This window comes from Pinus tabuliformis, chromosome 4_1, assembly GCF_031772625.1.
Source record: "Pinus tabuliformis cultivar Carrire ecotype Pingquan chromosome 4_1, CPIR1, whole genome shotgun sequence".
Classification (NCBI taxonomy): Eukaryota; Viridiplantae; Streptophyta; class Pinopsida; order Pinales; family Pinaceae; genus Pinus; species Pinus tabuliformis.
The window spans coordinates 143,902,947-143,917,137 of record NC_142303.1 but is presented as its reverse complement, the minus strand read 5'-3'; positions in this window follow the sequence as shown (position 1 = coordinate 143,917,137).

Sequence of the window (14,191 nt, the reverse complement as noted above, 5' to 3'; positions counted from 1 at the left end):
ACTAGCCTAAAATCATCATCAACAAAGCTAAATCCTAAAGAGAGAGCCCTCTCTGACTGCTGGTAGGCTAGGACCTGCAGTCCAAATATTGGTTTGTGGTTACCTCGGCCGTATCCCTTTAAGGAGCTTTAGGGACAACCTGAGTGATAACACTAAGTACAAATCTAAACTATTGTCTTTCAACGCAACAATACTAACAATTTTCTCTTTTCGAAACGAAAGGAAGACTAAGACGACACTTTGCAATTTCAAATTTAAAACTACTTTCAACACTTGAAATACTAATAACTTCAAAATCAAGTACAATGGAAAAAGTGTAATCGACTATCTAAAAGAGGAAGACTTTACGACATTCTTTTTCTTGACTGAAAACAACAATTGCGACTCTTTCAAATCAAAAGACGACAATTCGATTTAGCTATTATTTGCAAAGGAGAACTGTAAATGATGAAAAATACATAAAAAAAACATTCACAATTCTTTATCAATGGAGGCTGAATAATGCAAAGGAAGAAGGTTTCAACAGTGATATATTGATCATAGACAACAAAACTACTGAATAAAGCTAAAGACAATGAAGAAAAACCAAAATCTGGAGGCAGAAACAGTCTCACTCAATCATCGCACATGTAACATAGGGAAACAGGGATGCATCTCACCTGCAACACACGGGAGGTGTGATGCATCCAGGTTGTCAATGAGAGACAGTGCGACGGTCCAGGGATGAGACTGAGGTTGGTTTTCACTCACAGTTTGTAGCTAAGTTCAGGGGTTTAGGCTAAGCTTTTGATAGGCAGTAAACACAAAGTATAATGATTGATCTAATGAGGTTATTTGAGCTACCACCAGGGCACTTAGGATGTTTTCAAGTCAGATGTTCAGTTCATAAACCACCCAGAGATTGATTGAAGCAGCGTTGATCTACTTTGCAGATGCATAGAAAAAGCAGTTCGAAGGCTAGCTGGCTTAACTTTAGGCTCCGTCTGTAGTTTATAAAGCAAACAACAGTAACAAAACAAACAAACTATTCGGTCCCCAGCGAAGTCACCATTTTGTTATCGGGAAAACTAGTGTCCATTCAGAGCTGCTAGTCCCACTAAGACGGGTAGCTATCATAGGAACAAACAAACCAAAGTTACTTGTGTTTTCCTTTATGAGAGTTAGATGAGAGAGAAGCAGAGAGTACCAACCTTAGTCTTTCGCTAGTCTCCTTGCTTGTTTCCTCTCTCCCTTGATAGGGCTTTCACCACTCCTTTCTCACTTGTCCCGCTTCAAAGAACACCTGTAGAGTCAAAGCAGCAAAATACCATCAAAGCATAGAGATCTATAACCATAAACAATATAGGATCAGATGTACATTAACCATACAAATGCATATATAAATACATGATTCAGAGATATACAAGTATATGAAGGAAAACTCAAATAGCTTTGTTGATAGAAGTAGTAGAAGTTGTCTAATCCAGCGGCATCCTCTCAGCATGAAATCCCCCTTCACCTCATAAAAAGCAAGATCACCCAATAATACAATGTCTCAAAGAGAAACCAACAACACTTCCTTACAAATTACAAAATTCCAGCCTCTGGATCTCTAGGATGAGGGATCCATATATAGATGTTTGCAGGAGAGTGAGTTAGATTTTGGGATTTTGATTAGTGTCATTTCACTGATATTTCTTAGTTCCACTTGGAGATTTCAAGATCTCTTCGTCATCCTTGGGCAAATTCAGAGAGGCAAGTGTCATATGAGCAGTTTTTAGAAGATTCTCTGAGTTTCCACCTAGCAAACTGCCTCTGCATTTGTCTACTATCGCTCATCACAACCTATAGAAGGATTTTTCAATATGCATTGCAAACCCCGTGTGTAATAGGTGAGATGCATCGCACCCTCAACATGGAGCAGGTGAGATGGTCCAGTTTTGACCAGTTCTAAGTAGTTTTTCCGGGAGAACGTCTGGGAAATGATGCAATCAGTTGACCTTGATCCTTTAGGGTATGAAACAACACTTTTAGGGTTTTTAGAGCCCTTGGTTTATTGACATATGTGATTGGGGTTGCAGTGCCCAAATATGTCTATAACACTCCATGAGAGCACTCTTGATCCAAGACTCATAACACAACCTGAAGTAGATACCCGAGTCTTTTTATCCCCATTGAAGTTTGAATCAAAGTATCTAATAAAGCTGAAGTCACCCACCTGTGTATACTTAAGTCCAAAGTCCTGAGTTCCCTTCAAGTACTTTAGAACTCTTTTTGGAGCAGAACAATGACCCTCACAAGGATTTTCCATAAACCTAGAGAGGATTCCAACAGAAAATGAAATGTATTTTAGTGTATTTTCTATCACAACTGTAACAAAGTTGTTTTCTCTTTTTTCCTCCAATTGTTGTTGCGTCAACCTTGTAGGATGTGGAAGGCTAGGAGCAGAAACACTTCCATATTTATAGTTGTGAGTGGTAGACTTCCTTGTTGCCATAATTTTTCTTTCAACGTTTCTTGCCACCTTGAATTCCTTCTCCAATGATTTAGGTTCCCAAAGGTGAACCTCATGTTGGATTCTATCCTTTCAGGTCCCTATGAAGAAATCAACCCTATGCTCCTCTAGAATATGATTTACCCTGATATTCAAGTTTTGGAAGTCCTCAATGTGCTCCGCCATTGAACCATTTTGTTGGAATTTTATCAATTTGATAAAGAATGTGTTGCTCTTTGTATCCTCATAATTTTCTATCATTTCCTCCATAAAAATTGACCAAGTGACAAGTGGTCCAAAAGAAAAAAGCCATTGATACTGTTAGTCCTTACAATCTCCTAGGCTGAAAAGGAAATTGACAAGGGTAACCTCAAACCAATTTAGCTCAATAGCTAGCGCTACTGAGCATGAGAGGGATCTATCTAAGTCTCTTATCAGTGATATGACTTTAAAGAAAATGAGTTTTAGGCTAGATATGTGTATTTGTTTGAAGTTTTGTGAAAAATTGGTTTTTTTAAGGATTTGTTGAACTTAGGGTTTGGAGCCACAAGTAGGTTTAGGTTGTGGGAATGCAGGAGAAAACATAAGAAGGAGCTAGATATCAGAATCCATGGTGAGATTTGAGTATTTTTCAGTGTAGTATAGAGGATATAGTGTGGAAAAAACTAATGATCATAAATAAACATGATTTCATTAGTTTAGGAAGACAAAACACATAACTATGAAAACCACATAATAAAGCTTGAAAAACAAGAATTCTGAGTATTTTATCACAAGGAATTCATATAAAGAAGAGATATAATGTAGAAAAAGATGTTTAGACCATGAGAAAACAAAAAGAATGAAGTACAAGCACCATGAACTCACTAGGATAGAGTTCCTTGAAAATAGCTGCAACCTATATCTGTATTAGCTGAAAGATGGTTACAATGCAAGCCTCCTTCACAAAAAGTTCAACCCTCTTCTCCTCAAGTGAAATGATACATATAGACTCTCCCAGACCACTTTCCCACCTTCAGGAGTCGAATTCCTCGGTGGAGGAACTGACTCCAAGATTCTCTCAACCAACAGGTGAGAGTGAGAAGGTGAAACTCAAACACTTCATGAAGAGTTTGATTAGGAGTTTGCTTCTTTTATGAGGCTTAATAAACATCAAAAACGACCTATGATGTACATTTATTCATGCCTAAATCACCTAACCTCATAACTAGTGCCATTACATAGAGAATATTGACTTTTACCAAGTCAGACTAGAAACTAGAAATTTGAAACAGTGAAAGTTTCCAAATAAAAACACAAAAAGTGTAAAAGCGTAGCTCCAAATTTGAGCTGATTTTCAGGTACCTTACAGGGGTCAAAATGAAAATTTGAGAGAATTATCAACTAGCCCTTCAAGTCTTGTTTTTAGAACAGTTTGAATTTCTAAATTTGGAGCACGGAAGGTCTTCAAATATCTATTCTCCCAAGGTCACTCCAAATGCGCAACGCCTCTCAAAAATGGTCCAGAATGCTAGTTTTTTGCCACTTTTTGCATTTTTATCCAAAACTAAGCCACCTCTGCAAAATCTGAGCAAATGGTTTTTTAGATGATGGCAAGACCTTTCCAAAAATCTATACCTTTCCTCAAATGGATGCCTAAGGAAAAAGCGCAGTGCTAGCTGAATTTCTGAACTTATACCAAAATTTGTCAAAAAACTCAAAGTGCTCAGAATTTGCTCAAAATTGGAGGGAAGGTGTAAAAATAGGTTTTTTATAGCTTCACGGATGCTTCAACAAGAATGTCCAAGTTTCCCTCATCCTTTTGGTCCTTTTTGGCCTCCTTGAGCTTGTTTTCAAGTTGTTTTACCTTGACATTAGCGATCATGTTTTGAGCTTGATAGTGATGTGCCATGTGTTTGAGTAATTGACTGTCTTTTTTTGCCTTCTCAAGGAGATTCTCCAACTATTCATTCAACCTATTAAGCCAATATTCTTTGTCTTGATGAACCTCTAGGGCGATCCTATCTTCTAGGTCAAGATCCTCATTAAGCAGAATTTGTTCTTGTTCCTCTTGCAAAGCTTTCTTGAGGCCTCTTGTTCTTGGTATTTTCTTTTTTCCTCTCACCTCTGATGCATCAGGCTCTCTTAATGTCATGATCTCCTTGCCTTTGCCGACTTGCTGCATTAACTTAGATTTTTCATTTTCTAGTATGAACTCCTTTGCTTTGAGTTGACTGTTTTCCTGTTCAAGGAATGATATAACATACTTTTCCCTTTCCAAATTCATGGCCAGCTCCTTGATTTGGTAGTCCTTATCGCTGATAGTCTGTCTCATGTTTGTGGTATGATCCTCAGTCTCTAGATCAATTAGTTCAAACTCATGTTTAGCTGTGTCTTTATCCTTTGTTGCCGATTCTTGCTTTGTCAATGAAGAAGGCTTGGCCCCTTTCTCTTCGTGAGAAGAAAACACAAGCCTCTTCCCTTTCTTATACACTTTAGTCACCTCAAGTTTGGATAGTTGAGTCTTCTCCATTGTTTTGCTAGATGACCCCACCTCTGTTTGTTGTTTTGGCACACTTGGAGACTGAGATGCTGCATTTTCCTCATGCCATTTCAAGGCTGCTTCCAAAAAGGCTTCCCAAGCCATACCTCTCTCTGCCAGCTGGTGAAGGAAAATGGTTTTGATGAGACTGTGATGGAACAAGCTTGGGGAGTGCTCTTTGTCCTTTAATTGTATCTTTTCAGACATTTTGGAAATTCTCCTGAATAGATAATTACACATGTTGAGTGGCTTTTGAGATGTGAAATGCATCAGGAGGCGAATATGATAGGCATACAACCTGGAGAATCTACCTTCACAAGTGAAGAACCTCATGACAGTTTTCATTAAAGGGGCATATTTCTCCAATAAATATCTGAAAGGAAAGAGGTGAGTATGTGTATTTCTGTATGGCGTCTTTAAGAAGGCTTGTAGTTTTCAATATCTAGGTTCATTCCTTTGAACCAATATTCGCCATTGTGTGGTAACCCAGTTGCTATTGAGATGAAGGCCACTGATAAATTCAACTCAATACCAACAATGACAAGAGTCTCTCCTTTTAGGTGTGTTGCTACCCAATCTGCTAGTTGCTCATGAAATCCTGTCTCACTCACCCTTTTGCAAAATTCCAAGAAGTGGACATCCTCAAAGCATTGTTTGATCAAAGGATAGGAGTTGGTTGTGTCACACTCTGATGGTTCATATCTGAGGATCCTCCCTCCTTTGTGTTGTCTCTTTCTTTCTAGTGAAGATTCTGCCTCCATGATGACACAAAGTCCTAGCAGCAGGAAGTGAAAATAAGATGTGAGGTGTGAACGAAAATGAAGTGATATGTAGGTGATTTTGACAAAATCATGGAAGGGGTCTTGGGAGAGGTGAAATGACTTTGGGAGCTGATGAAAATGAGTGGAGAAATAGTGCAAAGATGCTTTACTTGCAGGTGGAAACAAGAGGGTTTATGGTGAAATTTGCCAAAAAAACCTTTAGGAATGAGCTAGGGTTTTTCTTTTTGAGTGTTTAAACTTTGTTTTGAGGTGGGTAAGATGGTAAAAATGGCTCATTAAACATGTATGCAAGTGTAGGATATCATTTTACATGTTTTGGTAATCAAAAATTATGATGGCCAATTTGCTACAAACCCTAACTTGAAGAATTATTGACATGAAATGAAATTGGGAAAGCAAAAGATGGAGGATGATGGTGTACTTGTTACTTAGCTAGAAGCCAATGAAATTAAGCTTGCAAGTGAAAAAATGAAGTTTGGAAGAGTTTTGATTTATTTGTGGGCACTTTGTCCTACGCGCAGCGCAATGTCTCTTAATATTATATACGCCCAGAATCATCATTATTATACCTTATATATATTAACTCACAATAAAATCAGACCAGTGCTACTAGGTGATCACAACAAAATATTGGCTTTAGAATGGCTGAAGGTTTATATATATATATATATATTTGGTAATTAGTATCATACATATCACTTCTGTTTACGCTGATGATGATACCTGTGACTTCAATATTTCAGTTCACACAATATTAATGTTACAGGTGACAAAAGCGTTTTTATGGATTAAAATGTCGTGACTCAAAATGACCGTTTCGATCACAAGTTTTTCCACGCCACGATTTAATGTTGCTGTCAATGAACGTTATATAACATTAAAGTATTATTTTTTTGTATATTCATTGTATTTGCTTTATTCGCTTTATAACAATAAAATATTAATTTTTCTCTGTTGATTGTATTCGCTTTTGTAAGGTTTTATTGGATTCTCCTACTGCTCTCGGTAATAATCCTTGGAAGTTCCATAAGTTTACTGATTCAATATAATGAACTAAGAAGAATTGAATCTATTTTTTTTATGACAGAGAGTCAAAGATTTGTCAGAGGCTTCAACGAATAGAGTTACCTGTTAAAATTTTCAATGGATATTTTTAGATATTAGTACAAATAGAGGTATCAGTGTTTATATAAAAGCAACACTAAATTCCTATTAGGTTGGCATTAGTTAATCAAGTGGTCCTATGGTAAAAGAACAATATTTTGTTCTTAGTGACGACAGAGCTCTAAACTTATTACTAATATTTTATCTTATAATTAAGATACATTCAAAATCCCAAACCAATAGTTTTATGAAAATTTGTTATATGTTTTGAAATATTATTGTGTCTGGACTAATTCATTAAAGAATCATTAATAGGAATTAATGGTCCAAAAATTGTTTATATATAAATACACTATTATAGTAATATAAATTAAATGGCTAATAAAAATGGATAGTGAAGATTTGAAATAGAAAAGTTATTTGTCAACAATTGATATTTTTATCTATTAAATTGTATATAAGACAAAAGAACATTCTCAAACTATTAAATCTAACTCATCCATAATTTTTTATTTTTTAAGGAATGAAAATTCGAGAAACTTGATTTATATATAAACCATAAACCACACCTACTGATTATTATAGGTTTTATCCTTTTTATGTGAGACATTAATATAAAGTTTCTTGTTATTAAAATATTTAAATTTAAATAATAGTAATAAAAAAGTTAAGTATAAATCTTATTTAGTGATTACTATCCCTTTTATGTTAGACATTAATATAATGTTTCTTGTTATTAAAAGATTTAAATTTAAATAATAGTAATAAAATGGTTAAGTATAAAACTTATTTAGTGTGTATTTAATAGTTTGTTTAGATAAGAGGTTAAATTATGATTAAGTATAGAATCTAGTATCATATATGACATTATAGTTAGACATTATTAAAAAACATATGACTATTCGTATTTATTTATAATATTACTTAGGTTAAAAGTAATTTTTTTTTTTTTTTTTTTTTTGAAATATAACCTAAAGATATTTTTAATTGACTAAAGGTTTATTATCCTTGAACCTAAAGAAATAGATTAATAACCCAATATATCCATATATGTGGCATGAGTGAAGGTGTGCCCCTTTATAGACCAACAATGGATTATTTCATATAGCACATGGTTTCCTTTAATAATTATGATGAATTGGTCCATATTCATGAACAATAATAATTTTCCTCAACAATGATTAATAATTAAATTGTAATAAATTTTACCATCTTCAAAAAAAATTATGTACCTAATACAATTTTCCTTGAAACTAAAGGTTAAAAACATGTTATGCACAATACACTATACTCGATTTATGATTATAGTAAACAATTTTGATGTAATACATTTTGTTAGCTTCTGGTGCCATCTTAGAGAGACATTAGAGTTTAGAAGGACAAGACATGATCAAATATGTGATTATGCTAGAAGAGTTTGGCAACCTTTAATCTTTAAATGTCATGTGTTAACACATAGTAAGATATTACAATTTACAATCCTTGTATGAATGGCATGAAATGATTGATGATCAAAGCTCATAAAGTTACAATAAGCATCATCTTAGATAAGAATATCATAATTTAAAGACGGTATATATGATCATTATCTTATGTTTGTAAGCAAGTCTATAATGTCATGTTTGAGTGAGTTTAGTGGTCTTAGAGAATGTATGTATCTCGTATCTCCATGATTAGAGTTAGTGATTGTATGTATTGGACTTAATGGTGATGTAATCCTCATGAGAAATCTATACCCCTCAAAATTTCATGGTAATCTTAATACAATATTGTAGTGCATGATTGTGGTAAGGTAGAAACCACATAACAAAGGAAAGTTTTGTGTTAGCTATAAACCACATGGTGTAATGGTTTGTGGTCATCTGAAACCATTTGATATGATGTTTGTTGTAAGAAAGAAACCACTTGATGTGTTCTTTTTGGTAAGAAGAAACCAATTGAGGATGAAGAAACATAAGTTTGTGAGAGACATGGAACATATGGACAGGGATTCTTCTAGAGTCTTAATTCCTTGGGAATTTGATGCATGAGGGTTAGAAACACGGTTGAGGGTAAGCCAAAAAAAACCTAGAGCATGGTTGATGGTAAGTCTAGAAAACTCAGAACATAGTTACAGGTAATTCAATAAAACCTAAAGCATGTGTTATAACAACATCCACAACATCCATTTTGCAACATGTACTATTGATTTATTAAAAAAATAAATAAATTTTTTGAAATAACTGTTAATTTTCTAAACAGTCGAGTGAGTTTAACTCTTTTATAGATTTGGTAACACAATATAGTATTTGGTCAAATGAATGGTGAAGGAGCCATGTTGAGCCGTGAACGGGGGAGAGGTGCTCTAAAATCATGTCTAAGTGGTAAAAAAATCACACAATAAGTTATGTCACTCTTCCCCCCCTCAATACTGCCCATATGACATTACTGGTGGACCCCATAGTTAGTAAGTTGTCACATTAATTGATGGTGTGTAGGTGGTGCTTAATGGTGGATAGTTAATCTATAATCAAAATATAGTTGGCATATAGTCAACATACGGTGGCATCCAAGTGGCGTCCAAATGGCACAAAACTAATGATCCATGTGTTAGAAGTGTAGGGATGGCATCATCTCATGAATAAGCTAGAACCCATTATTGCTTTCAAATAATAAATATTTATTCCAATAAATTATTTCCACATGTATCAACAATTGGGGAATATGGGTTTTTATCTCTTTAACTTTGACGGAATGCACTAGAGAAATTGTGGATGGTGCAGAGTTTACTTAGGAAACTACAATTATTAATGAGGTAATTTTCAAGTTCACCTCTTTAGTTCAATATTCAAGATGGATATTAAAGATATGAAGCCCAAAACTTCAAATTATTCTTACCCTATGAACTTTGAGGATTTTCCATTAATAGACTAGGAGGAAGATTCACATGAAACCTATTTTGAATTGGATGTTTATGAACTCATAGAGTGGGATTTTCAATGCTTTAAAGATTAACATTAAAATGCTGAATATGGGCTTTTGTCTCTTTAACTTTGACGGAATGCACTAGAGAAATTGTGGATGGTGCAGAGTTTACTTAGGAAACTACAATTATTAATGAGGTAATTTTCAAGTTCACCTCTTTAGTTCAATATTCAAGATGGAGATTAAAGATATGAAGCCTAAAACTTCAAATTATTCTTACCCTATGAACTTTGAGGATTTGCCATTAATAGACAAGGAGGAAGATTCACATGAAACCTATTTTGAATTGGATCTTTATGAACTCATAGAGTGGGATTTTCAATGCTTTAAGGATTAGCATTATATTGCTTTAACTTCAGATTCTTACTTAGCGTAGTACATATTTCCTCAAACACATCCTTATCTAGAATTCATCTCTTGGTGTGGTAAAAAACATCTTACTAGTAAGCAAGCAATTACTTTAAAGAATAATGGAGTTGATCTATATTGTATTAATTCCACATTTATCCAACAAATCCTTAATATAGTTTTATTAAATCAAACCCAGCCTATCAATGAATATTTTCTATGTCAATCCTACAATGAGTTCAATTTTCAAGAAATTTCCCTTGTCCTACAGACATTTTTACCTCTGAATTCTTAGTTACCACAAAGTGTTTTCCCTTATCCCTCTAGTATGTTCCCTGAAATTCCAACAAAAAATATGTCAATGGTTTGTTTTTTTTAGGGTATGATGATGACTAGACTCTAGATGACAATATCTTAGGGTTCTTAACCTCTTTTTCATTGACCAAAAATTCCTTGGTTAGGTTTCATTTCAATCATTATTTAACCAATGTTATCAATGTCCAATTAGCTCATTATGGTCCCAGTAAGTCCTTTAGGTATCAATCAGTCCATGTATATCTTCTTTTGTATTTCTGGTGAACAAATTTTTAGTTCTTCATTTGTGTATTCAAGATCAGATTGGCAATGACATCTCTATAATTCATTCAATATCAATGGTGAGAGAGAATTCTCAAGATTATGGATTTGTAGACCTTGTTAATTAGTTCGTTTAAGTTGCATATGGTTTATTATTTAATGAGCTCCCTCCAAGAATGTTTCGAGAACTTAAAAATATTCTATAACTCGACCCATATACTAGAGTAGGTGATTGAAATTTATTTAAATATTTAACATAGATCATAATTTATGGTTGTGAGTTACCTCCTTACAAACTTCCACTTTTCTTTCCTATGAGGATTTTTTCGTTTGAATTTATCAGACAAATCCTCGATTCAGATCATGCTGGTTTTTTGTCTAAACATTCCCAATCTTCTTCAAATTGAAGAAGGAGGTTGGACCTTTATTAGTTAACACAAGGACAACACTGAAAGCTTGAGGAAATGTTAAAACTAGTGAAATTTACTCAAGAAGTCTAGAAATATGATAATCACAAGATCAAAGAAGAATAAAGCATGGATCAACTCCATATAAAAATGTTCTGAAACCAAAAATAAAGTAGTTTGCAAATAGAGAGGTTTGGGAGAAAGATCTAGTTCACACTGAACCAAACATCTAGGAAATAGATCATACTTCACAAGTAGTGACTTTTGAAACACCACAATCAAAAGTGAAGGAACTCAAGAGACAATTTTAGGAGATGCCATACCTTGTTCAGTCTTAGGTATGGAAGATGAAGGGAAATTATCATAGAAGAGACAAAGAGTTCAGGAGGAGGAGCATTTAGTTACATTTAAAACACCATGGATGCTGCTGCAATAGAGTCTGCATTCTAGTGGGATCTCCTACCAACAAAAACCATTATTCAATAACCATCATCATCTAGTGCACTCCATTCAATAGGCAAGCAAAAAGTTATTTACCCTCTATTTATGGAAATAAAAAACAAGAACCTAGAGATGAAACGAGATTCATATATAGAATTATGGAATCAGGGTTTAAGCTCATCGAATAAAAGGTTACTTTCGACCTTGGATTATGAAAAAGGATATTCAAATATAGTAATCCTGGAACCAAAGGCCCAAACTGTCAAAATTGTAGAAGATTACAAGGCAACATTGATTTGAGGAAAATTCATCTAGTGGGTGAGATTGATTTGCATATACATACTATCTAAATGATTTTAAAAATTATAACCGATACTACTTTAAATATCTCCAAGTTGGAATCAACACTCAAAAAGGTTTCAAATGAGTTAAATCAAGAAAACATTACAATCAAAACTAAACAAATGAAGATTGAATATTTGGAGCAGCTTATAATTAGACATGGAATAAATCTCTTAGTTCCCTATAATACTAGTGTAGCCTCGTTATTGTTATTGATATTGTTAGTGTATCCCCCTTATTATTATTGTTGTTCCCATGTATCCCCATATTATTATTGTTTTCCCCATAGAAGCCCGCTATTGTTATTGTTGTTCCCTTACATTATTATTGTTATGTAGGCTCTCATTATATTGTGACCCTTTAGACTCATGTATATACCAAGGAGGTCTTTTCATTTGAATCATCCAAAAATTGTTTATTTATGTGATATAAAGAAAGTGTCCCCCTCAAAGAGGTTAATTTTCAAGTCATTGATCTACCTTTTCTTCTACGTTGTGATATGGTTACATAACAATTGGTGTCACAGCTTTGGATTCTATGGTTTCGCTGCTTCAAACAAGTCATCTAGGAATTTTCACAAGAATTTTTTCGATACGAGGATTCAAAAGATGAAATATTAACCACGTGGAGAAGAAATCTTAGTGAACTTTGTGTAAAAATTCTAGACCTTGGTTCTCTATATTTTCTAAGATATGGTTAGAAGAAGTTAGGGTTTCCGCATGGTGCAGAATTGAGTCTCAAACACGTGACCTAGGGAAAATCATCATAACTTTCTCTACAAGCATCATATTTGAATTTTGTAAAAATTGGATCAAATAAAACATACTATATTTTATCTTGAATCATTTTCAGGGCTAAAGCTTGAAACAATGAAAGATGGTATTCCGTACAAGTTTTCTCTATTTAATCATTCCATAACGAGGACATTGTGAGAGAATGGGCATAACTTTAGCTTGAGGAATCTAATCCCAGTTTGACTTGTGGCAATGGAAATAATACTAAGAGGGATATGAGAAGAAAAATTCCAGGCCTTGGAGAGATGAAATATATAGATACAACAATTTCAATTAAGCTCCTAAAAGAAAGAAAAAGGTGTATTTTTTTTAACTGTAGAACTTTTGTTCGGAAAATTAGTATGAGGTGATTTAAAGGGAATATTGGAGTGTAGATATTAGTATTTGCTTCTAAAATTATTCTCGAACAAAAGAATCCTACACCCATTGAACCCTCAGAAAGCTCTACTATCATGCATGAAGAAGAAGAATTGTAACATGATATATCAAAATTACGGGACCAAGTGTTACAAATTCTGCTCTCACAAAGACAAACCAAAGACAAACTAAAAGGGGACATGGATTGTTTAAAATCATAAATAAAAGGTGACATTGATGATATAAAAACTGGCATGAATGGTTTAAAGGAAGACATGGAAGGTTTGAATGAAGGTTTGGCAAAGTTGTTATAAGAAAGGCTTCCTAGTGGTCACGAGGACCTATTTCATTAAACTCATAAAAAAAATAGAATGCAAATCATGGTTTTAGAGACTCCAAATTTGGGATGAAAGCCAACCATATTTCAAATATTTATATGTGGAAGTTTGATGGAAAGGATCTGGTAACATGGATACTACTAATGGAGCAATTATTTAATATATAATATGATGTGTCACATACAAAAAAGGTATGCATTGCATCTTTATGTTTAGAGAAAAATTAGTTTTTGTGGTAATGATGGCTTTGTTCTCATAAATCAACTGTCACTTGGACAATTTTTACGAAAGAATCGGTGGCACATTATGAGGATACAAAGAGCAATACCTTCTTTAGCGAATTGATAAATCTCAAACAAAAGGGTTCAATGGCAGAGCACAATGAGGACTTCCAAAGATTGAATATCAAGGTAAATGATATTCCATAGGAGCATAGCATTGATGTCTTCATAGGTGTTGTACCTTTTTCTTGTTCAAGAAAAATGACAAAAAATTTCAAATAAAATAAAAATAAATCAATGAATATATGTATACAATGATAATGTTAATTATTAATTAAGTAATAAAAGATAATTAATCAAGGTAGATTGATTAAATTTTAGAATATATATATATATATATATATATATATATATATATATATATATATATATATATATATATATATATATATATATCTAATGATTGATATTAATTAAAGTTAAGAAAATAATTAGGCTTAAAAATGATTAAAAATCAATTAAT